This window comes from Hyla sarda, unplaced genomic scaffold (genome assembly GCF_029499605.1).
Source record: "Hyla sarda isolate aHylSar1 unplaced genomic scaffold, aHylSar1.hap1 scaffold_188, whole genome shotgun sequence".
Classification (NCBI taxonomy): Eukaryota; Metazoa; Chordata; class Amphibia; order Anura; family Hylidae; genus Hyla; species Hyla sarda.
Window position 1 is genome coordinate 143,106 of NW_026608532.1, and position 24,693 is coordinate 167,798.

Below are 24,693 nucleotides of genomic sequence, written 5' to 3' on the forward strand. Positions count from 1 at the left end.
CTAAATGGCCTCCTTAATTGGATCATTTGAGTAGCCAGCACACCTGTGCAGGTAGGGCATGACATGATAGGCAGCTGCCTTGATAGCGGGTGGGTGCTGAATGTTCCTAATTGACAAAATAAGATTAATGCTTATGAAGAAATATAAAATCTCATCCCTTCCCCAATATCGCGCCACACCCCTACCCCTTAATTCCCTGGTTGAACTTGATGGACATATGTCTTTTTTCGACCGTACTAACTATGTAACTATGTAACATAACATGGGGGGGGGGGGTCTCCTGGCTGTTCACACAGGTGTGTCATTGCTGTACATTGACCATGCATTGCTTCTGTGGTATTGCAAAGGCAAAGACAAATGCTTCCAGCCATCCATTGCACTAATGGATTGGTCATCAGCTGGCTGTCTATGTCCCGCATCAATATAGACCAAAGTACAGAGGGTTAGGCTATGCTATTGTGCACCTACCTGATGCATCAGAAGGTGCGAGGCCCTTGCTAAATTCTGTGCACAGACTTTGAGATCTATGCTTTAGACTGTATCTAAACCTGCTCCAACATGGACTGACATTCTGGCCTACTTTCAGCCGATGCGACTTGTCTGTCGCTGAACAGTCGCTTTTTATGTATTCAGCACCTATGTATAATGTTGTAAAAATGCTCTAGAAGCTAAAGTCGCAGAAATGTCACACATATTTGGCCTGCAACTTTCTGTGCGACAAATTCAGACAGGAAAAATCAGTATAAATCCTTAGAAAATTATCCCCCAGTGTCTCCATCTGCTGGCGGTATTGAATAAGCATTGCTGCACTGATGGGGTATGCATTAGACGAAAAAAAAGAAGAAAAAGAAGAATAATACGCCCAGAAAAGAGGCGAAAAGGAGAAAAACGTAAAAAAACGTGAAAAAAAAGTAAGAGGAAGAGAAGGGAAAAAAAGGTGGAAATGGGTTTAAAAGTGATTTCGGCGGAGAAATACATTTATATATATATATATATATATATATATATATATATATACGCGCACACACACACATAGATATAAACGTATTCTCCGTTGAGATATTGCAGCCGCTGCTGTGTCCAGGCCCAGGAGCCTTAGCACTGTGCTGTGATGTCACTCAATACCACTGACATCACTAGGTGTAAACAACATCTCTCCTTTGCTGTGTATGTGACTATGGAGCTGTTTGGTGATGTCGTCTATTATGGCCTTCATAGAAGCAACAGGAGATTGTTGCATCCATCTAGAACCCTCAGAACTACAGTGCTATGATGTCACTCACTTCCACAGGCCTTGCAGAGTGTAAACAACAACAACCCAGCTTTGTTGTGTATGTAACCATAGGGATTTGTGATGTCACCTAGAACCTTCACAGCAGCGACAGCTTTATGAGGAGCATCAGCACTGCTCTGCCTGAGCAGAACCATCACCGCCATAGGTTGTCAAATAACCCGGGTTTAACCCACACAGGTAAGTCCAATGGGGTGCAGGCATGTCCTCTATGCTTACAGCTTCCCGTGGGTGTTGGTTTGATACCGTTTGGGGACAGCCAAGGAGGCATCTGCAGGCAACAAAGGTAGGTGTGTGCTTGTGTGTGTGTTTCCTATGCAGATCCTAAGCCCAGTGTCACATGCAAGTAGGAGGAGTAAGAAGGGTTCCTGGCAAATCCGGGTTATGGATTGCATTTAAAAAGGCCCCGTGGGAGTGCAATGGGCCCCTGTCTTGCTGCTTAGCAATAATGGTATGGGTTTGGGTTCTGCTGTGTGTACTGGTGGTTGACTGCCCCCCAGCCCAGAGTGTGCATGGAAAATTGTCTGGCAGCCTCCCTGACAGCAAGCAGTGATAGTGCCCATGAAGGGGACCTTGTTGGGCCCGCCCCTTTCACGGTTATCGCTTCTCGGCCTTTTGGCTAAGATCAAGTGTAGTATCTGTTCTTATCAGTTTAATATCTGATACGTCCCCTATCTGGGGACCATATATTAAATGGATTTTTGAGAACGGGGGCCGATTTCGAAGCTTGCTTCCGTCGCCCTATGCATTGACCCGATATGGCAGTATCTTCGGGTACAGTGCACCACCCCGTTACAGGGTTAAAAAGAAAGATTCCTACTTTCATTGCTACCTGCTTGCTGGCTAGCCAGCTAGCCAGCCCTGTGGGCCTTGCTGCTGCTGCTGCTGCAGCCAAAAAACAAAAGGTGGTGCTGCTGCTGCTTCTGCTTCTGCTTGTGTCTGGCCGCTGTTGGAGCGTCCAGGCACAGGACTTCTGCTGCTGCTGACTAAATGGCCTCCTTAATTGGATCATTTGAGTAGCCAGCACACCTGTGCAGGTAGGGCATGACATGATAGGCAGCTGCCTTGATAGCGGGTGGGTGCTGAATGTTCCTAATTGACAAAATAAGATTAATGCTTATGAAGAAATATAAAATCTCATCCCTTCCCCAATATCGCGCCACACCCCTACCCCTTAATTCCCTGGTTGAACTTGATGGACATATGTCTTTTTTCGACCGTACTAACTATGTAACTATGTAACATAACATGGGGGGGGGGGGGGGTCTCCTGGCTGTTCACACAGGTGTGTCATTGCTGTACATTGACCATGCATTGCTTCTGTGGTATTGCAAAGGCAAAGACAAATGCTTCCAGCCATCCATTGCACTAATGGATTGGTCATCAGCTGGCTGTCTATGTCCCGCATCAATATAGACCAAAGTACAGAGGGTTAGGCTATGCTATTGTGCACCTACCTGATGCATCAGAAGGTGCGAGGCCCTTGCTAAATTCTGTGCACAGACTTTGAGATCTATGCTTTAGACTGTATCTAAACCTGCTCCAACATGGACTGACATTCTGGCCTACTTTCAGCCGATGCGACTTGTCTGTCGCTGAACAGTCGCTTTTTATGTATTCAGCACCTATGTATAATGTTGTAAAAATGCTCTAGAAGCTAAAGTCGCAGAAATGTCACACATATTTGGCCTGCAACTTTCTGTGCGACAAATTCAGACAGGAAAAATCAGTATAAATCCTTAGAAAATTATCCCCCAGTGTCTCCATCTGCTGGCGGTATTGAATAAGCATTGCTGCACTGATGGGGTATGCATTAGACGAAAAAAAAGAAGAAAAAGAAGAATAATACGCCCAGAAAAGAGGCGAAAAGGAGAAAAACGTAAAAAAACGTGAAAAAAAAGTAAGAGGAAGAGAAGGGAAAAAAAGGTGGAAATGGGTTTAAAAGTGATTTCGGCGGAGAAATGTATATATATATATATATATATATATATATATATATATATATATACGCGCACACACACACATATATATAAACGTATTCTCCGTTGAGATATTGCAGCCGCTGCTGTGTCCAGGCCCAGGAGCCTTAGCACTGTGCTGTGATGTCACTCAATACCACTGACATCACTAGGTGTAAACAACATCTCTCCTTTGCTGTGTATGTGACTATGGAGCTGTTTGGTGATGTCGTCTATTATGGCCTTCATAGAAGCAACAGGAGATTGTTGCATCCATCTAGAACCCTCAGAACTACAGTGCTATGATGTCACTCACTTCCACAGGCCTTGCAGAGTGTAAACAACAACAACCCAGCTTTGTTGTGTATGTAACCATAGGGATTTGTGATGTCACCTAGAACCTTCACAGCAGCGACAGCTTTATGAGGAGCATCAGCACTGCTCTGCCTGAGCAGAACCATCACCGCCATAGGTTGTCAAATAACCCGGGTTTAACCCACACAGGTAAGTCCAATGGGGTGCAGGCATGTCCTCTATGCTTACAGCTTCCCGTGGGTGTTGGTTTGATACCGTTTGGGGACAGCCAAGGAGGCATCTGCAGGCAACAAAGGTAGGTGTGTGCTTGTGTGTGTGTTTCCTATGCAGATCCTAAGCCCAGTGTCACATGCAAGTAGGAGGAGTAAGAAGGGTTCCTGGCAAATCCGGGTTATGGATTGCATTTAAAAAGGCCCCGTGGGAGTGCAATGGGCCCCTGTCTTGCTGCTTAGCAATAATGGTATGGGTTTAGGTTCTGCTGTGTGTACTGGTGGTTGACTGCCCCCCAGCCCAGAGTGTGCATGGAAAATTGTCTGGCAGCCTCCCTGACAGCAAGCAGTGATAGTGCCCATGAAGGGGACCTTGTTGGGCCCGCCCCTTTCACGGTTATCGCTTCTCGGCCTTTTGGCTAAGATCTTGTATCTTGTCAAGGGGCTCTGAGTTCGTCGAACCTTCGGCCTTGAGGCATCGGCGGTTTTTTAGCCGTCTTAAGCCTCATGCTGCTATAGGAGGAGGACTTACAAAGAACGGGAAGGCGATCCCCCATGGCGACCCTTAGGTTTGCTGCGCATACTGAAACTCGGATTAAGAACACCTTCCGTATTGAAGTGGATGAGGAGAAAAAGGAGAAGATGACTTTGGAATTTTTTGTCAAGAGAATTATGCTGGATTTATTGCACATTCAGAGAGAAGATGTGTTTTGCCTAAAAGACCCAGGTAAAGGACTTTTCATTCTTACCTTGACTTCCGCATCTGCATGTGACCATATGTTTGAGAAAGTTCGGGAGCTTGCCAATGAGGAGGATATGAAAGGACTTGTTTTCATTGCTCTATATTCTAATGGCGATGTTCCACTGGTGGTTACTATGCACGATCCATACGTGGATATAAGAGACATTGTCTTATTTTTAAACCAATATTGTGCGGAAGTCAAATACTCTCATAAAATAATGAATGCAATGGACTTTTGGACTGGAAAGCATAAGTTTGCTGTTAAGTTCAGAGAAGATGTGAGAGGAATTGGAGGTCTGTGTCGCCCACCTGCAAATTTTTTAATTGGGCGTAAACGTGGCTATTTATTCTACCCTGGGATGCCGTATTATTGCAGGAAATGCCATGAATATGGTCATACACAAGAATCTTGCAAAGAGGAAGTGGTTATTTGCAAAAGATGTGGCCAAAAAGGCCACACCACTTTGGACTGTCAAAATGAGATTCTGTGTAATGTGTGTAAGCAGAAAGGACACGCTTTTAAGGATTGTCCTCAACGCTCCTGGGCCAATATTGTGGCTACGTCGGCTGGTCCCTCGATGAGGAAGAGCTCCATGGATGCTGTGCCTGTGCCTAAGACCCACACCCTGAAAGTGATGCCTGAGTCTTCTGCTACCGGAATTCCTGTGATACCTGCTGTGGCTCATGTCTCCAAAAGCATTGTGTCCCCGGGGAAGGTCGTGGGACCTGAGACAGAAGTGAGGGGTTCTCCTCTCATGGAAGTTGAGGGTCCTGGACCGCCCAGAAGGGATACAGAGGAGATGGATGTAGAAGAACGGCGAAAGAGGAAAAGCAGAGACCGGAAAGAGGAAAAGGGCCTTAACATCAAAAGGAGTGGTCGAGTTAGTGCGGATGAGGGGAATGTGGAGATTGTCTGCCAAAAGGTTATAACAGCATCCGACCCTGTTAATATTGAGGAATTAGTGTCACCACCTGCAGATTGGGGTTCTTTGTCTGAGGATAATGAATGACCCAGGAGCTACCAAGTGTTAATATCTCCTCCTTCAATGTGAGGAGTTTGAAGAGCCCGGAGAGGAGGGCTGCTTTATTCTCTTTCTTGTCTTCTTTGCCTACAGACATTTTATTTTTACAGGAATGTGCCATTGATTATGATATCAATTATTCATCTTTGAGATCTGAATGGACTCTTGGCCCGTCTGTGTGGTCAGGGGATAATGAGAGGAAAGTGACTGGTGTTGGCATACTGTTCAAGAGCAGTGAGTATAAAGTTACCTCCTTCACAGACATTGTACCCGGTAGAGCCCTGCTCGTTCATATTATTTATAATGACATGAATATGAGACTTTTAAATGTATATGCCTCTCCAGATAAGGATGAAAGATCTGATTTATTAGAGAAAATTCAGTTTTATTTACCGGGTTCATCCCCGCTTATCATCGCTGGTGATTTTAATTGTATAATGGCAGGAGAGGAGCGGGCTGGAGGATCTGAACAAAGGAAAGATAAGACTGAAAAACAACTAAAGGATTTTATAGTTGATTTTAATTTAAAAGATTTGTGGAGAACCTCTTTCCCTAATGACCCTGGGTATACCTGGGGGAATAGCCTTTATATGTCAAGGATTGATTATATTTTTGCTTCTGGATTTGCATTTTATGGGAATATGCAATTGACTTCTACCTTTTTTTCAGATCATAAGATTTTATCTGCTACATGTAAGTTTGATGGGGTTTGCAGAGCCAAAGGAGTCTGGCGTCTGAATGTCTCTTTGCTTGAAGATGAAGAAATTAAATGTAATTTTATCTATCTTTTTAAAAAATTGCAGAACTCAAGGACTAATTTTAATTCTCTTTTAGCATGGTGGGAATTCTGCAAGGTAAAATTTAAAGAGTATTTTATTAAGATGGGTGTTAAAAAAACAAAAGAGAAATTGAAATGGTATAGAGATCTTAACACAAAACTACAAACCTATTATCAACTCAAAGAGCTGGGTGTATATGTAGACGATCTGATTTTAAGTGTTAAAAGTGATATTCAGAAGGCTATAACTAACAAAGGGAAAGAAATAATTTTTAACTCCAAAGTTGAATGTAAAGAGAAGGATGAAAAGTGTACAAGATTCTTTTTTAAAAAGGTAATGGAAACAAAAAAGTTAATGATTAACATTGAGGATGAAACTACTAATGTAGGAATGTTATCCAAAGCTAAATCCTTTTATCAAGATCTGTTTAATGAGAAACCCATTGATATATCTGCTGCTAATTTTCTCCTAAGCACTTTAGATTGTGGTTTAAGTAAGGAGGACCAAGATGCACTTTGCACAGAAGTAAGATGCCAAGAATTAGAAATTGCTGCTAAAAGTTTATCCACAGGTAAAACACCAGGTTCTGATGGACTTCCTGTAGAGTTTTATAAAACCTTTTGGGAAATTTTTAAAGATGATTTGCTTAATATTTTTAAGGAGGCTTTTAATTCTGATGTTCTACCTTTATCTTGGAGGAGTGGTATAGTGTCTCTGATCCCCAAAAAGGGGGATAGGAACAGCTTAGAAAATTGGAGACCAATTACGCTTCTTAATGTTGATTATAAGATTATGTCAAAAATTTTTGTTAACAGAATGAAGCCGTTTTTGTACAAGGTCATCCATGTGGATCAGGTATGTGGTGTCCCAGGAAGGAGTGTAGCTGAACCTTTAAATGCTATTAGGGACGTCATATGGTATCAGCAAGAGCGGAATCAAAATCTAGCCATTCTATCTCTAGATTTTCATAAAGCGTTCGATAGAGTATCACATTGTTTTTTATGGATGGTTTTACAACGCATGGGTTTTCCTAACATATTTATTAAGCAAATTGCTCTCTTATATAAAGGTTCTTTTAGCAGGATTTTAATAAATGGTTTCCTTACAGATTTTATTAATTTATCATCAGGGGTAAAGCAAGGCTGCCCTCTGTCTCCTATACTGTTTATATGTGCAATAGAACCTCTGTTAAACTTAATAAGGAATGATAAAATAATAAAAGGAGTGCCAGTTCCTGGAGGTAATAATGCCACCCTTAAAGTGTGTGGCTATATGGATGATATTAATGTTTTTTGTGAAAGTGCCTTCTCTTTACAAAGAGTTGTTGATGTTACTGATTTCTTTTGTAAAGCTTCTGCTTTTAAACTTAATTTATCTAAATGTGACTGTTTTTATATAGGTAAATGGGAAAACGTGCAAATACCAAACCTAAAATTACAGTCAGAAAAAATAAAAATCCTTGGAGTCATCTTTGATAAAAATAACAATGGTGAGGAAAGTTGGCTAATGGTAAAAGAAAAGGTAAAGAAAAAGGTAGACTTTTGGTCCCTAAGGAAATTATCCTTAGAAGGTAAAATTTTGGTGATTAAGGCTATGCTAATACCCATTATGCTCTATTTAAATATGATTTATCCTCCTAATGAACTTATGTCTAGGCAACTTCAGAGGATTCTCTTTGAGTTTCTATGGAGTTCTAAAGCAGAAAAATTAAAAAGAGATACTATGTATAAGTCACAAAAAAATGGAGGAAAACAGGTTCCCTGTATTAGAAAATTTTTATACTTAAGGTTTTTTAGTTGGTGTTTTAGGGGACTTTTTATGAAAAGTGTATGGTCCTGTTTTTTAAAGTACTCTGCGGGACATATTTTTAGAAAAAGAGAATGGGTGTTTTTATCATTATCTTCTCCTGTACTTTTAACTCCGCCTAAACATTATGTCATCTTAGAAAAAATTATACGTATGTATAACCTTAAAGACTTTGACTTGTTAACCTTGAGGGATGCTCGCAAGATAGAAGTACAGTTAAATTTGCAAGAAGGAATATGTATGGTCTCTAATTTTTCTTATAATAGGTGTGTACAAATATGGAAAAAGGTAAACGAGCCATATCTTTTTAATGAGCACAAGGATTTAGCATGGATGATTATCCATGAGTGTCTTCCGGTAAGATTTTTCCAATATAGAAGAGGTCTAAATGCTGTATGTGTCTGTCCCCGGGATAATTGCAATATAGATGAAACTGTTTTGCACCTTTTCTGGAATTGTTATTTTGCACAAAAGGTTTTTAGACTAATTGGTTCTTTATTGAAATTCCTAACAGGTCTAAAAGTTTTAAATCATGAAGTTGTTTTATATGGCAAAAGTGATGGAGTTATGAAAGAAAAAGAGAGAATTTTGTGGATTTTTATCAACTGTACAAAAAATGTATTATGGAAAGTTCGTAATATCCTTGTCTTCAAAAGAGATTTTATTTGTGAAAAAGAATGTTTGAAGATGATATACAGTGAAGTTTACTTGTACTATTTAATTGATAAAAAGAGATATGGGCAGAAAAAAGCATTAGCTATGTGGAATTTACATTTATGGAAAACAGTATTTGATGTATTGTAAACATTTTTTGTGATGTATTTAAGTTTTTGAGTTTTTTCAATAAAAATGTAAAAAAAAAAAAAAAAAATCTGTTCTTATCAGTTTAATATCTGATACGTCCCCTATCTGGGGACCATATATTAAATGGATTTTTGAGAACGGGGGCCGATTTCGAAGCTTGCTTCCGTCGCCCTATGCATTGACCCGATATGGCAGTATCTTCGGGTACAGTGCACCACCCCCTTACAGGGTTAAAAAGAAAGATTCCTACTTTCATTGCTACCTGCTTGCTGGCTAGCCAGCTAGCCAGCCCTGTGGGCCTTGCTGCTGCTGCTGCTGCAGCCAAAAAACAAAAGGTGGTGCTGCTGCTGCTTCTGCTTCTGCTTGTGTCTGGCCGCTGTTGGAGCGTCCAGGCACAGGACTTCTGCTGCTGCTGACTAAATGGCCTCCTTAATTGGATCATTTGAGTAGCCAGCACACCTGTGCAGGTAGGGCATGACATGATAGGCAGCTGCCTTGATAGCGGGTGGGTGCTGAATGTTCCTAATTGACAAAATAAGATTAATGCTTATGAAGAAATATAAAATCTCATCCCTTCCCCAATATCGCGCCACACCCCTACCCCTTAATTCCCTGGTTGAACTTGATGGACATATGTCTTTTTTCGACCGTACTAACTATGTAACTATGTAACATAACATGGGGGGGGGGGGTCTCCTGGCTGTTCACACAGGTGTGTCATTGCTGTACATTGACCATGCATTGCTTCTGTGGTATTGCAAAGGCAAAGACAAATGCTTCCAGCCATCCATTGCACTAATGGATTGGTCATCAGCTGGCTGTCTATGTCCCGCATCAATATAGACCAAAGTACAGAGGGTTAGGCTATGCTATTGTGCACCTACCTGATGCATCAGAAGGTGCGAGGCCCTTGCTAAATTCTGTGCACAGACTTTGAGATCTATGCTTTAGACTGTATCTAAACCTGCTCCAACATGGACTGACATTCTGGCCTACTTTCAGCCGATGCGACTTGTCTGTCGCTGAACAGTCGCTTTTTATGTATTCAGCACCTATGTATAATGTTGTAAAAATGCTCTAGAAGCTAAAGTCGCAGAAATGTCACACATATTTGGCCTGCAACTTTCTGTGCGACAAATTCAGACAGGAAAAATCAGTATAAATCCTTAGAAAATTATCCCCCAGTGTCTCCATCTGCTGGCGGTATTGAATAAGCATTGCTGCACTGATGGGGTATGCATTAGACGAAAAAAAAGAAGAAAAAGAAGAATAATACGCCCAGAAAAGAGGCGAAAAGGAGAAAAACGTAAAAAAACGTGAAAAAAAAGTAAGAGGAAGAGAAGGGAAAAAAAGGTGGAAATGGGTTTAAAAGTGATTTCGGCGGAGAAATATATATATATATATATATATATATATATATATATATATATACGCGCACACACACACATATATATAAACGTATTCTCCGTTGAGATATTGCAGCCGCTGCTGTGTCCAGGCCCAGGAGCCTTAGCACTGTGCTGTGATGTCACTCAATACCACTGACATCACTAGGTGTAAACAACATCTCTCCTTTGCTGTGTATGTGACTATGGAGCTGTTTGGTGATGTCGTCTATTATGGCCTTCATAGAAGCAACAGGAGATTGTTGCATCCATCTAGAACCCTCAGAACTACAGTGCTATGATGTCACTCACTTCCACAGGCCTTGCAGAGTGTAAACAACAACAACCCAGCTTTGTTGTGTATGTAACCATAGGGATTTGTGATGTCACCTAGAACCTTCACAGCAGCGACAGCTTTATGAGGAGCATCAGCACTGCTCTGCCTGAGCAGAACCATCACCGCCATAGGTTGTCAAATAACCCGGGTTTAACCCACACAGGTAAGTCCAATGGGGTGCAGGCATGTCCTCTATGCTTACAGCTTCCCGTGGGTGTTGGTTTGATACCGTTTGGGGACAGCCAAGGAGGCATCTGCAGGCAACAAAGGTAGGTGTGTGCTTGTGTGTGTGTTTCCTATGCAGATCCTAAGCCCAGTGTCACATGCAAGTAGGAGGAGTAAGAAGGGTTCCTGGCAAATCCGGGTTATGGATTGCATTTAAAAAGGCCCCGTGGGAGTGCAATGGGCCCCTGTCTTGCTGCTTAGCAATAATGGTATGGGTTTAGGTTCTGCTGTGTGTACTGGTGGTTGACTGCCCCCCAGCCCAGAGTGTGCATGGAAAATTGTCTGGCAGCCTCCCTGACAGCAAGCAGTGATAGTGCCCATGAAGGGGACCTTGTTGGGCCCGCCCCTTTCACGGTTATCGCTTCTCGGCCTTTTGGCTAAGATCAAGTGTAGTATCTGTTCTTATCAGTTTAATATCTGATACGTCCCCTATCTGGGGACCATATATTAAATGGATTTTTGAGAACGGGGGCCGATTTCGAAGCTTGCTTCCGTCGCCCTATGCATTGACCCGATATGGCAGTATCTTCGGGTACAGTGCACCACCCCCTTACAGGGTTAAAAAGAAAGATTCCTACTTTCATTGCTACCTGCTTGCTGGCTAGCCAGCTAGCCAGCCCTGTGGGCCTTGCTGCTGCTGCTGCTGCAGCCAAAAAACAAAAGGTGGTGCTGCTGCTGCTTCTGCTTCTGCTTGTGTCTGGCCGCTGTTGGAGCATCCTGGCACAGGACTTCTGCTGCTGCTGACTAAATGGCCTCCTTAATTGGATCATTTGAGTAGCCAGCACACCTGTGCAGGTAGGGCATGACATGATAGGCAGCTGCCTTGATAGCGGGTGGGTGCTGAATGTTCCTAATTGACAAAATAAGATTAATGCTTATGAAGAAATATAAAATCTCATCCCTTCCCCAATATCGCGCCACACCCCTACCCCTTAATTCCCTGGTTGAACTTGATGGACATATGTCTTTTTTCGACCGTACTAACTATGTAACTATGTAACATAACATGGGGGGGGGGGGGTCTCCTGGCTGTTCACACAGGTGTGTCATTGCTGTACATTGACCATGCATTGCTTCTGTGGTATTGCAAAGGCAAAGACAAATGCTTCCAGCCATCCATTGCACTAATGGATTGGTCATCAGCTGGCTGTCTATGTCCCGCATCAATATAGACCAAAGTACAGAGGGTTAGGCTATGCTATTGTGCACCTACCTGATGCATCAGAAGGTGCGAGGCCCTTGCTAAATTCTGTGCACAGACTTTGAGATCTATGCTTTAGACTGTATCTAAACCTGCTCCAACATGGACTGACATTCTGGCCTACTTTCAGCCGATGCGACTTGTCTGTCGCTGAACAGTCGCTTTTTATGTATTCAGCACCTATGTATAATGTTGTAAAAATGCTCTAGAAGCTAAAGTCGCAGAAATGTCACACATATTTGGCCTGCAACTTTCTGTGCGACAAATTCAGACAGGAAAAATCAGTATAAATCCTTAGAAAATTATCCCCCAGTGTCTCCATCTGCTGGCGGTATTGAATAAGCATTGCTGCACTGATGGGGTATGCATTAGACGAAAAAAAAGAAGAAAAAGAAGAATAATACGCCCAGAAAAGAGGCGAAAAGGAGAAAAACGTAAAAAAACGTGAAAAAAAAGTAAGAGGAAGAGAAGGGAAAAAAAGGTGGAAATGGGTTTAAAAGTGATTTCGGCGGAGATATATATATATATATATATATATATATATATATATATATATATACGCGCACACACACACATATATATAAACGTATTCTCCGTTGAGATATTGCAGCCGCTGCTGTGTCCAGGCCCAGGAGCCTTAGCACTGTGCTGTGATGTCACTCAATACCACTGACATCACTAGGTGTAAACAACATCTCTCCTTTGCTGTGTATGTGACTATGGAGCTGTTTGGTGATGTCGTCTATTATGGCCTTCATAGAAGCAACAGGAGATTGTTGCATCCATCTAGAACCCTCAGAACTACAGTGCTATGATGTCACTCACTTCCACAGGCCTTGCAGAGTGTAAACAACAACAACCCAGCTTTGTTGTGTATGTAACCATAGGGATTTGTGATGTCACCTAGAACCTTCACAGCAGCGACAGCTTTATGAGGAGCATCAGCACTGCTCTGCCTGAGCAGAACCATCACCGCCATAGGTTGTCAAATAACCCGGGTTTAACCCACACAGGTAAGTCCAATGGGGTGCAGGCATGTCCTCTATGCTTACAGCTTCCCGTGGGTGTTGGTTTGATACCGTTTGGGGACAGCCAAGGAGGCATCTGCAGGCAACAAAGGTAGGTGTGTGCTTGTGTGTGTGTTTCCTATGCAGATCCTAAGCCCAGTGTCACATGCAAGTAGGAGGAGTAAGAAGGGTTCCTGGCAAATCCGGGTTATGGATTGCATTTAAAAAGGCCCCGTGGGAGTGCAATGGGCCCCTGTCTTGCTGCTTAGCAATAATGGTATGGGTTTAGGTTCTGCTGTGTGTACTGGTGGTTGACTGCCCCCCAGCCCAGAGTGTGCATGGAAAATTGTCTGGCAGCCTCCCTGACAGCAAGCAGTGATAGTGCCCATGAAGGGGACCTTGTTGGGCCCGCCCCTTTCACGGTTATCGCTTCTCGGCCTTTTGGCTAAGATCAAGTGTAGTATCTGTTCTTATCAGTTTAATATCTGATACGTCCCCTATCTGGGGACCATATATTAAATGGATTTTTGAGAACGGGGGCCGATTTCGAAGCTTGCTTCCGTCGCCCTATGCATTGACCCCGATATGGCAGTATCTTCGGGTACAGTGCACCACCCCCTTACAGGGTTAAAAAGAAAGATTCCTACTTTCATTGCTACCTGCTTGCTGGCTAGCCAGCTAGCCAGCCCTGTGGGCCTTGCTGCTGCTGCTGCAGCCAAAAAACAAAAGGTGGTGCTGCTGCTGCTTCTGCTTCTGCTTGTGTCTGGCCGCTGTTGGAGCGTCCAGGCACAGGACTTCTGCTGCTGCTGACTAAATGGCCTCCTTAATTGGATCATTTGAGTAGCCAGCACACCTGTGCAGGTAGGGCATGACATGATAGGCAGCTGCCTTGATAGCGGGTGGGTGCTGAATGTTCCTAATTGACAAAATAAGATTAATGCTTATGAAGAAATATAAAATCTCATCCCTTCCCCAATATCGCGCCACACCCCTACCCCTTAATTCCCTGGTTGAACTTGATGGACATATGTCTTTTTTCGACCGTACTAACTATGTAACTATGTAACATAACATGGGGGGGGGGGGTCTCCTGGCTGTTCATACAGGTGTGTCATTGCTGTACATTGACCATGCATTGCTTCTGTGGTATTGCAAAGGCAAAGACAAATGCTTCCAGCCATCCATTGCACTAATGGATTGGTCATCAGCTGGCTGTCTATGTCCCGCATCAATATAGACCAAAGTACAGAGGGTTAGGCTATGCTATTGTGCACCTACCTGATGCATCAGAAGGTGCGAGGCCCTTGCTAAATTCTGTGCACAGACTTTGAGATCTATGCTTTAGACTGTATCTAAACCTGCTCCAACATGGACTGACATTCTGGCCTACTTTCAGCCGATGCGACTTGTCTGTCGCTGAACAGTCGCTTTTTATGTATTCAGCACCTATGTATAATGTTGTAAAAATGCTCTAGAAGCTAAAGTCGCAGAAATGTCACACATATTTGGCCTGCAACTTTCTGTGCGACAAATTCAGACAGGAAAAATCAGTATAAATCCTTAGAAAATTATCCCCCAGTGTCTCCATCTGCTGGCGGTATTGAATAAGCATTGCTGCACTGATGGGGTATGCATTAGACGAAAAAAAAGAAGAAAAAGAAGAATAATACGCCCAGAAAAGAGGCGAAAAGGAGAAAAACGTAAAAAAACGTGAAAAAAAAGTAAGAGGAAGAGAAGGGAAAAAAAGGTGGAAATGGGTTTAAAAGTGATTTCGGCGGAGAATATATATATATATATATATATATATATATATATATATATATATATACGCGCACACACACACATATATATAAACGTATTCTCCGTTGAGATATTGCAGCCGCTGCTGTGTCCAGGCCCAGGAGCCTTAGCACTGTGCTGTGATGTCACTCAATACCACTGACATCACTAGGTGTAAACAACATCTCTCCTTTGCTGTGTATGTGACTATGGAGCTGTTTGGTGATGTCGTCTATTATGGCCTTCATAGAAGCAACAGGAGATTGTTGCATCCATCTAGAACCCTCAGAACTACAGTGCTATGATGTCACTCACTTCCACAGGCCTTGCAGAGTGTAAACAACAACAACCCAGCTTTGTTGTGTATGTAACCATAGGGATTTGTGATGTCACCTAGAACCTTCACAGCAGCGACAGCTTTATGAGGAGCATCAGCACTGCTCTGCCTGAGCAGAACCATCACCGCCATAGGTTGTCAAATAACCCGGGTTTAACCCACACAGGTAAGTCCAATGGGGTGCAGGCATGTCCTCTATGCTTACAGCTTCCCGTGGGTGTTGGTTTGATACCGTTTGGGGACAGCCAAGGAGGCATCTGCAGGCAACAAAGGTAGGTGTGTGCTTGTGTGTGTGTTTCCTATGCAGATCCTAAGCCCAGTGTCACATGCAAGTAGGAGGAGTAAGAAGGGTTCCTGGCAAATCCGGGTTATGGATTGCATTTAAAAAGGCCCCGTGGGAGTGCAATGGGCCCCTGTCTTGCTGCTTAGCAATAATGGTATGGGTTTAGGTTCTGCTGTGTGTACTGGTGGTTGACTGCCCCCCAGCCCAGAGTGTGCATGGAAAATTGTCTGGCAGCCTCCCTGACAGCAAGCAGTGATAGTGCCCATGAAGGGGACCTTGTTGGGCCCGCCCCTTTCACGGTTATCGCTTCTCGGCCTTTTGGCTAAGATCAAGTGTAGTATCTGTTCTTATCAGTTTAATATCTGATACGTCCCCTATCTGGGGACCATATATTAAATGGATTTTTGAGAACGGGGGCCGATTTCGAAGCTTGCTTCCGTCGCCCTATGCATTGACCCGATATGGCAGTATCTTCGGGTACAGTGCACCACCCCCTTACAGGGTTAAAAAGAAAGATTCCTACTTTCATTGCTACCTGCTTGCTGGCTAGCCAGCTAGCCAGCCCTGTGGGCCTTGCTGCTGCTGCTGCTGCTGCAGCCAAAAAACAAAAGGTGGTGCTGCTGCTGCTTCTGCTTCTGCTTGTGTCTGGCCGCTGTTGGAGCGTCCAGGCACAGGACTTCTGCTGCTGCTGACTAAATGGCCTCCTTAATTGGATCATTTGAGTAGCCAGCACACCTGTGCAGGTAGGGCATGACATGATAGGCAGCTGCCTTGATAGCGGGTGGGTGCTGAATGTTCCTAATTGACAAAATAAGATTAATGCTTATGAAGAAATATAAAATCTCATCCCTTCCCCAATATCGCGCCACACCCCTACCCCTTAATTCCCTGGTTGAACTTGATGGACATATGTCTTTTTTCGACCGTACTAACTATGTAACTATGTAACATAACATGGGGGGGGGGGGGGTCTCCTGGCTGTTCACACAGGTGTGTCATTGCTGTACATTGACCATGCATTGCTTCTGTGGTATTGCAAAGGCAAAGACAAATGCTTCCAGCCATCCATTGCACTAATGGATTGGTCATCAGCTGGCTGTCTATGTCCCGCATCAATATAGACCAAAGTACAGAGGGTTAGGCTATGCTATTGTGCACCTACCTGATGCATCAGAAGGTGCGAGGCCCTTGCTAAATTCTGTGCACAGACTTTGAGATCTATGCTTTAGACTGTATCTAAACCTGCTCCAACATGGACTGACATTCTGGCCTACTTTCAGCCGATGCGACTTGTCTGTCGCTGAACAGTCGCTTTTTATGTATTCAGCACCTATGTATAATGTTGTAAAAATGCTCTAGAAGCTAAAGTCGCAGAAATGTCACACATATTTGGCCTGCAACTTTCTGTGCGACAAATTCAGACAGGAAAAATCAGTATAAATCCTTAGAAAATTATCCCCCAGTGTCTCCATCTGCTGGCGGTATTGAATAAGCATTGCTGCACTGATGGGGTATGCATTAGACGAAAAAAAAGAAGAAAAAGAAGAATAATACGCCCAGAAAAGAGGCGAAAAGGAGAAAAACGTAAAAAAACGTGAAAAAAAAGTAAGAGGAAGAGAAGGGAAAAAAAGGTGGAAATGGGTTTAAAAGTGATTTCGGCGGAGAAATATATATATATATATATATATATATATATATATATATATATACGCGCACACACACACATATATATAAACGTATTCTCCGTTGAGATATTGCAGCCGCTGCTGTGTCCAGGCCCAGGAGCCTTAGCACTGTGCTGTGATGTCACTCAATACCACTGACATCACTAGGTGTAAACAACATCTCTCCTTTGCTGTGTATGTGACTATGGAGCTGTTTGGTGATGTCGTCTATTATGGCCTTCATAGAAGCAACAGGAGATTGTTGCATCCATCTAGAACCCTCAGAACTACAGTGCTATGATGTCACTCACTTCCACAGGCCTTGCAGAGTGTAAACAACAACAACCCAGCTTTGTTGTGTATGTAACCATAGGGATTTGTGATGTCACCTAGAACCTTCACAGCAGCGACAGCTTTATGAGGAGCATCAGCACTGCTCTGCCTGAGCAGAACCATCACCGCCATAGGTTGTCAAATAACCCGGGTTTAACCCACACAGGTAAGTCCAATGGGGTGCAGGCATGTCCTCTATGCTTACAGCTTCCCGTGGGTGTTGGTTTGATACCGTTTGGGGACAGCCAAGGAGGCATCTGCAGGCAACAAAGGTAGGTGTGTGCTTGTGTGTGTGTTTCCTATGCAGATCCTAAGCCCAGTGTCACATGCAAGTAGGAGGAGTAAGAAGGGTTCCTGGCAAATCCGGGTTATGGATTGCATTTAAAAAGGCCCCGTGGGAGTGCAATGGGCCCCTGTCTTGCTGCTTAGCAATAATGGTATGGGTTTAGGTTCTGCTGTGTGTACTGGTGGTTGACTGCCCCCCAGCCCAGAGTGTGCATGGAAAATTGTCTGGCAGCCTCCCTGACAGCAAGCAGTGATAGTGCCCATGAAGGGGACCTTGTTGGGCCCGCCCCTTTCACGGTTATCGCTTCTCGGCCTTTTGGCTAAGATCAAGTGTAGTATCTGTTCTTATCAGTTTAATATCTGATACGTCCCCTATCTGGGGACCATATATTAAATGGATTTTTGAGAACGGGGGCCGATTTCGAAGCTTGCTTCCGTCGCCCTATGCATTGACCCGATATGGCAGTATCTTCGGGTACAGTGCACCACCCCCTTACAGGGTTAAAAAGAAAGATTCCTACTTTCATTGCTACCTGCTTGCTGGCTAGCCAGCTAGCCAGCCCTGTGGGCCTTGCTGCTGCTGCTGCTGCAGCCAAAAAACAAAAGGTGGTGCTGCTGCTGCTTCTGCTTCTGCTTGTGTCTGGCCGCTGTTGGAGCGTCCAGGCACAGGACTTCTGCTGCTGCTGACTAAATGGCCTCCTTAATTGGATCATTTGAGTAGCCAGCACACCTGTGCAGGTAGGGCATGACATGATAGGCAGCTGCCTTGATAGCGGGTGGGTGCTGAATGTTCCTAATTGACAAAATAAGATTAATGCTTATGAAGAAATATAAAATCTCATCCCTTCCCCAATATCGCGCCACACCCCTACCCCTTAATTCCCTGGTTGAACTTGATGGACATATGTCTTTTTTCGACCGTACTAACTATGTAACTATGTAACATAACATGGGGGGGGGGGGGTCTCCTGGCTGTTCACACAGGTGTGTCATTGCTGTACATTGACCATGCATTGCTTCTGTGGTATTGCAAAGGCAAAGACAAATGCTTCCAGCCATCCATTGCACTAATGGATTGGTCATCAGCTGGCTGTCTATGTCCCGCATCAATATAGACCAAAGTACAGAGGGTTAGGCTATGCTATTGTGCACCTACCTGATGCATCAGAAGGTGCGAGGCCCTTGCTAAATTCTGTGCACAGACTTTGAGATCTATGCTTTAGACTGTATCTAAACCAGCTCCAACATGGACTGACATTCTGGCCTACTTTCAGCCGATGCGACTTGTCTGTCGCTGAACAGTCGCTTTTTATGTATTCAGCACCTATGTATAATGTTGTAAAAATGCTCTAGAAGCTAAAGTCGCAGAAATGTCACACATATTTGGCCTGCAACTTTCTGTGCGACAAATTCAGACAGGAAAAATCAGTATAAATCCTTAGAAAATTATCCCCCAGTGTCTCCATCTGCTGGCGGTATTGAATAAGCATTGCTGCACTGATGGGGTATGCATTAGACGAAAAAAAAGAAGAAAAAGAAGAATAATACGCCCAGAAAAGAGGCGAAAAGGAGAAAAACGTAAAAAAACGTGAAAAAAAAGTAAGAGGAAGAGAAGGGAAAAAAAGGTGGAAATGGGTTTAAAAGTGATTTCGGCGGAGAAATATATATATATATATATATATATATATATATATATATATATATACGCGCACACACACACATATATATAAACGTATTCTCCGTTGAGATATTGCAGCCGCTGCTGTGTCCAGGCCCAGGAGCCTTAGCACTGTGCTGTGATGTCACTCAATACCACTGACATCACTAGGTGTAAACAACATCTCTCCTTTGCTGTGTATGTGACTATGGAGCTGTTTGGTGATGTCGTCTATTATGGCCTTCATAGAAGCAACAGGAGATTGTTGCATCCATCTAGAACCCTCAGAACTACAGTGCTATGATGTCACTCACTTCCACAGGCCTTGCAGAGTGTAAACAACAACAACCCAGCTTTGTTGTGTATGTAACCATAGGGATTTGTGATGTCACCTAGAACCTTCACAGCAGCGACAGCTTTATGAGGAGCATCAGCACTGCTCTGCCTGAGCAGAACCATCACCGCCATAGGTTGTCAAATAACCCGGGTTTAACCCACACAGGTAAGTCCAATGGGGTGCAGGCATGTCCTCTATGCTTACAGCTTCCCGTGGGTGTTGGTTTGATACCGTTTGGGGACAGCCAAGGAGGCATCTGCAGGCAACAAAGGTAGGTGTGTGCTTGTGTGTGTGTTTCCTATGCAGATCCTAAGCCCAGTGTCACATGCAAGTAGGAGGAGTAAGAAGGGTTCCTGGCAAATCCGGGTTATGGATTGCATTTAAAAAGGCCCCGTGGGAGTGCAATGGGCCCCTGTCTTGCTGCTTAGCAATAATGGTATGGGTTTAGGTTCTGCTGTGTGTACTGGTGGTTGACTGCCCCCCAGCCCAGAGTGTGCATGGAAAATTGTCTGGCAGCCTCCCTGACAGCAAGCAGTGATAGTGCCCATGAAGGGGACCTTGTTGGGCCCGCCCCTTTCACGGTTATCGCTTCTCGGCCTTTTGGCTAAGATCAAGTGTAGTATCTGTTCTTATCAGTTTAATATCTGATACGTCCCCTATCTGGGGACCATATATTAAATGGATTTTTGAGAACGGGGGCCGATTTCGAAGCTTGCTTCCGTCGCCCTATGCATTGACCCGATATGGCAGTATCTTCGGGTACAGTGCACCACCCCCTTACAGGGTTAAAAAGAAAGATTCCTACTTTCATTGCTACCTGCTTGCTGGCTAGCCAGCTAGCCAGCCCTGTGGGCCTTGCTGCTGCTGCTGCTGCAGCCAAAAAACAAAAGGTGGTGCTGCTGCTGCTTCTGCTTCTGCTTGTGTCTGGCCGCTGTTGGAGCGTCCAGGCACAGGACTTCTGCTGCTGCTGACTAAATGGCCTCCTTAATTGGATCATTTGAGTAGCCAGCACACCTGTGCAGGTAGGGCATGACATGATAGGCAGCTGCCTTGATAGCGGGTGGGTGCTGAATGTTCCTAATTGACAAAATAAGATTAATGCTTATGAAGAAATATAAAATCTCATCCCTTCCCCAATATCGCGCCACACCCCTACCCCTTAATTCCCTGGTTGAACTTGATGGACATATGTCTTTTTTCGACCGTACTAACTATGTAACTATGTAACATAACATGGGGGGGGGGGGGGGTCTCCTGGCTGTTCACACAGGTGTGTCATTGCTGTACATTGACCATGCATTGCTTCTGTGGTATTGCAAAGGCAAAGACAAATGCTTCCAGCCATCCATTGCACTAATGGATTGGTCATCAGCTGGCTGTCTATGTCCCGCTTCAATATAGACCAAAGTACAGAGGGTTAGGCTATGCTATTGTGCACCTACCTGATGCATCAGAAGGTGCGAGGCCCTTGCTAAATTCTGTGCACAGACTTTGAGATCTATGCTTTAGACTGTATCTAAACCTGCTCCAACATGGACTGACATTCTGGCCTACTTTCAGCCGATGCGACTTGTCTGTCGCTGAACAGTCGCTTTTTATGTATTCAGCACCTATGTATAATGTTGTAAAAATGCTCTAGAAGCTAAAGTCGCAGAAATGTCACACATATTTGGCCTGCAACTTTCTGTGCGACAAATTCAGACAGGAAAAATCAGTATAAATCCTTAGAAAATTATCCCCCAGTGTCTCCATCTGCTGGCGGTATTGAATAAGCATTGCTGCACTGATGGGGTATGCATTAGACGAAAAAAAAGAAGAAAAAGAAGAATAATACGCCCAGAAAAGAGGCGAAAAGGAGAAAAACGTAAAAAAACGTGAAAAAAAAGTAAGAGGAAGAGAAGGGAAAAAAAGGTGGAAATGGGTTTAAAAGTGATTTCGGCGGAGAAATATATATATATATATATATATATATATATATATATATATATATACGCGCACACACACACATATATATAAACGTATTCTCCGTTGAGATATTGCAGCCGCTGCTGTGTCCAGGCCCAGGAGCCTTAGCACTGTGCTGTGATGTCACTCAATACCACTGACATCACTAGGTGTAAACAACATCTCTCCTTTGCTGTGTATGTGACTATGGAGCTGTTTGGTGATGTCGTCTATTATGGCCTTCATAGAAGCAACAGGAGATTGTTGCATCCATCTAGAACCCTCAGAACTACAGTGCTATGAAGTCACTCACTTCCACAGGCCTTGCAGAGTGTAAACAACAACAACCCAGCTTTGTTGTGTATGTAACCATAGGGATTTGTGATGTCACCTAGAACCTTCACAGCAGCGACAGCTTTATGAGGAGCATCAGCACTGCTCTGCCTGAGCAGAACCATCACCGCCATAGGTTGTCAAATAACCCGGGTTTAACCCACACAGGTAAGTCCAATGGGGTGCAGGCATGTCCTCTATGCTTACAGCTTCCCGTGGGTGTTGGTTTGATACCGTTTGGGGACAGCCAAGGAGGCATCTGCAGGCAACAAAGGTAGGTGTGTGCTTGTGTGTGTGTTTCCTATGCAGATCCTAAGCCCAGTGTCACATGCAAGTAGGAGGAGTAAGAAGGGTTCCTGGCAAATCCGGGTTATGGATTGCATTTAAAAAGGCCCCGTGGGAGTGCAATGGGCCCCTGTCTTGCTGCTTAGCAATAATGGTATGGGTTTAGGTTGTGTACTGGTGGTTGACTGCCCCCCAGCCCAGAGTGTGCATGGAAAATTGTCTGGCAGCCTCCCTGACAGCAAGCAGTGATAGTGCCCATGAAGGGGACCTTGTTGGGCCCGCCCCTTTCACGGTTATCGCTTCTCGGCCTTTTGGCTAAGATCAAGTGTAGTATCTGTTCTTATCAGTTTAATATCTGATACGTCCCCTATCTGGGGACCATATATTAAATGGATTTTTGAGAACGGGGGCCGATTTCGAAGCTTGCTTCCGTCGCCCTATGCATTGACCCGATATGGCAGTATCTTCGGGTACAGTGCACCACCCCCTTACAGGGTTAAAAAGAAAGATTCCTACTTTCATTGCTACCTGCTTGCTGGCTAGCCAGCTAGCCAGCCCTGTGGGCCTTGCTGCTGCTGCTGCTGCAGCCAAAAAACAAAAGGTGGTGCTGCTGCTGCTTCTGCTTCTGCTTGTGTCTGGCCGCTGTTGGAGCGTCCAGGCACAGGACTTCTGCTGCTGCTGACTAAATGGCCTCCTTAATTGGATCATTTGAGTAGCCAGCACACCTGTGCAGGTAGGGCATGACATGATAGGCAGCTGCCTTGATAGCGGGTGGGTGCTGAATGTTCCTAATTGACAAAATAAGATTAATGCTTATGAAGAAATATAAAATCTCATCCCTTCCCCAATATCGCGCCACACCCCTACCCCTTAATTCCCTGGTTGAACTTGATGGACATATGTCTTTTTTCGACCGTACTAACTATGTAACTATGTAACATAACATGGGGGGGGGGGGGGTCTCCTGGCTGTTCACACAGGTGTGTCATTGCTGTACATTGACCATGCATTGCTTCTGTGGTATTGCAAAGGCAAAGACAAATGCTTCCAGCCATCCATTGCACTAATGGATTGGTCATCAGCTGGCTGTCTATGTCCCGCTTCAATATAGACCAAAGTACAGAGGGTTAGGCTATGCTATTGTGCACCTACCTGATGCATCAGAAGGTGCGAGGCCCTTGCTAAATTCTGTGCACAGACTTTGAGATCTATGCTTTAGACTGTATCTAAACCTGCTCCAACATGGACTGACATTCTGGCCTACTTTCAGCCGATGCGACTTGTCTGTCGCTGAACAGTCGCTTTTTATGTATTCAGCACCTATGTATAATGTTGTAAAAATGCTCTAGAAGCTAAAGTCGCAGAAATGTCACACATATTTGGCCTGCAACTTTCTGTGCGACAAATTCAGACAGGAAAAATCAGTATAAATCCTTAGAAAATTATCCCCCAGTGTCTCCATCTGCTGGCGGTATTGAATAAGCATTGCTGCACTGATGGGGTATGCATTAGACGAAAAAAAAGAAGAAAAAGAAGAATAATACGCCCAGAAAAGAGGCGAAAAGGAGAAAAACGTAAAAAAACGTGAAAAAAAAGTAAGAGGAAGAGAAGGGAAAAAAAGGTGGAAATGGGTTTAAAAGTGATTTCGGCGGAGAAATATATATATATATATATATATATATATATATATATATATATATACGCGCACACACACACATATATATAAACGTATTCTCCGTTGAGATATTGCAGCCGCTGCTGTGTCCAGGCCCAGGAGCCTTAGCACTGTGCTGTGATGTCACTCAATACCACTGACATCACTAGGTGTAAACAACATCTCTCCTTTGCTGTGTATGTGACTATGGAGCTGTTTGGTGATGTCGTCTATTATGGCCTTCATAGAAGCAACAGGAGATTGTTGCATCCATCTAGAACCCTCAGAACTACAGTGCTATGAAGTCACTCACTTCCACAGGCCTTGCAGAGTGTAAACAACAACAACCCAGCTTTGTTGTGTATGTAACCATAGGGATTTGTGATGTCACCTAGAACCTTCACAGCAGCGACAGCTTTATGAGGAGCATCAGCACTGCTCTGCCTGAGCAGAACCATCACCGCCATAGGTTGTCAAATAACCCGGGTTTAACCCACACAGGTAAGTCCAATGGGGTGCAGGCATGTCCTCTATGCTTACAGCTTCCCGTGGGTGTTGGTTTGATACCGTTTGGGGACAGCCAAGGAGGCATCTGCAGGCAACAAAGGTAGGTGTGTGCTTGTGTGTGTGTTTCCTATGCAGATCCTAAGCCCAGTGTCACATGCAAGTAGGAGGAGTAAGAAGGGTTCCTGGCAAATCCGGGTTATGGATTGCATTTAAA

At 44.1% G+C, this 24,693-nt stretch overlaps 8 non-coding genes across 8 annotated transcripts; all 8 read left to right on the forward strand.

Moving 5' to 3' along the window:
* Positions 1 to 1,890: 1,890 nt before the first annotated feature.
* On the forward strand, positions 1,891 to 2,081 carry LOC130315613 (U2 spliceosomal RNA). Its single transcript, XR_008863083.1, has one exon. It is a non-coding gene; the product is annotated as a U2 spliceosomal RNA (small nuclear RNA).
* Positions 2,082 to 8,953: 6,872 nt separating this feature from the next.
* Positions 8,954 to 9,146, forward strand: LOC130315643 (U2 spliceosomal RNA). The gene has a single exon (XR_008863109.1). It is a non-coding gene; the product is annotated as a U2 spliceosomal RNA (small nuclear RNA).
* A 2,084-nt stretch (positions 9,147 to 11,230) lies between these two features.
* LOC130315687 (U2 spliceosomal RNA) lies at positions 11,231 to 11,421 on the forward strand. The gene has a single exon (XR_008863143.1). It is a non-coding gene; the product is annotated as a U2 spliceosomal RNA (small nuclear RNA).
* A 2,085-nt stretch (positions 11,422 to 13,506) lies between these two features.
* On the forward strand, positions 13,507 to 13,698 carry LOC130315623 (U2 spliceosomal RNA). The gene has a single exon (XR_008863092.1). It is a non-coding gene; the product is annotated as a U2 spliceosomal RNA (small nuclear RNA).
* A 2,084-nt stretch (positions 13,699 to 15,782) lies between these two features.
* LOC130315471 (U2 spliceosomal RNA) lies at positions 15,783 to 15,973 on the forward strand. The gene has a single exon (XR_008862955.1). It is a non-coding gene; the product is annotated as a U2 spliceosomal RNA (small nuclear RNA).
* Positions 15,974 to 18,062: 2,089 nt separating this feature from the next.
* LOC130315472 (U2 spliceosomal RNA) lies at positions 18,063 to 18,253 on the forward strand. The gene has a single exon (XR_008862956.1). It is a non-coding gene; the product is annotated as a U2 spliceosomal RNA (small nuclear RNA).
* Positions 18,254 to 20,340: 2,087 nt separating this feature from the next.
* On the forward strand, positions 20,341 to 20,531 carry LOC130315473 (U2 spliceosomal RNA). The gene has a single exon (XR_008862957.1). It is a non-coding gene; the product is annotated as a U2 spliceosomal RNA (small nuclear RNA).
* A 2,082-nt stretch (positions 20,532 to 22,613) lies between these two features.
* Positions 22,614 to 22,804, forward strand: LOC130315475 (U2 spliceosomal RNA). The gene has a single exon (XR_008862958.1). It is a non-coding gene; the product is annotated as a U2 spliceosomal RNA (small nuclear RNA).
* The last annotated feature ends 1,889 nt before the right edge of the window (positions 22,805 to 24,693 follow it).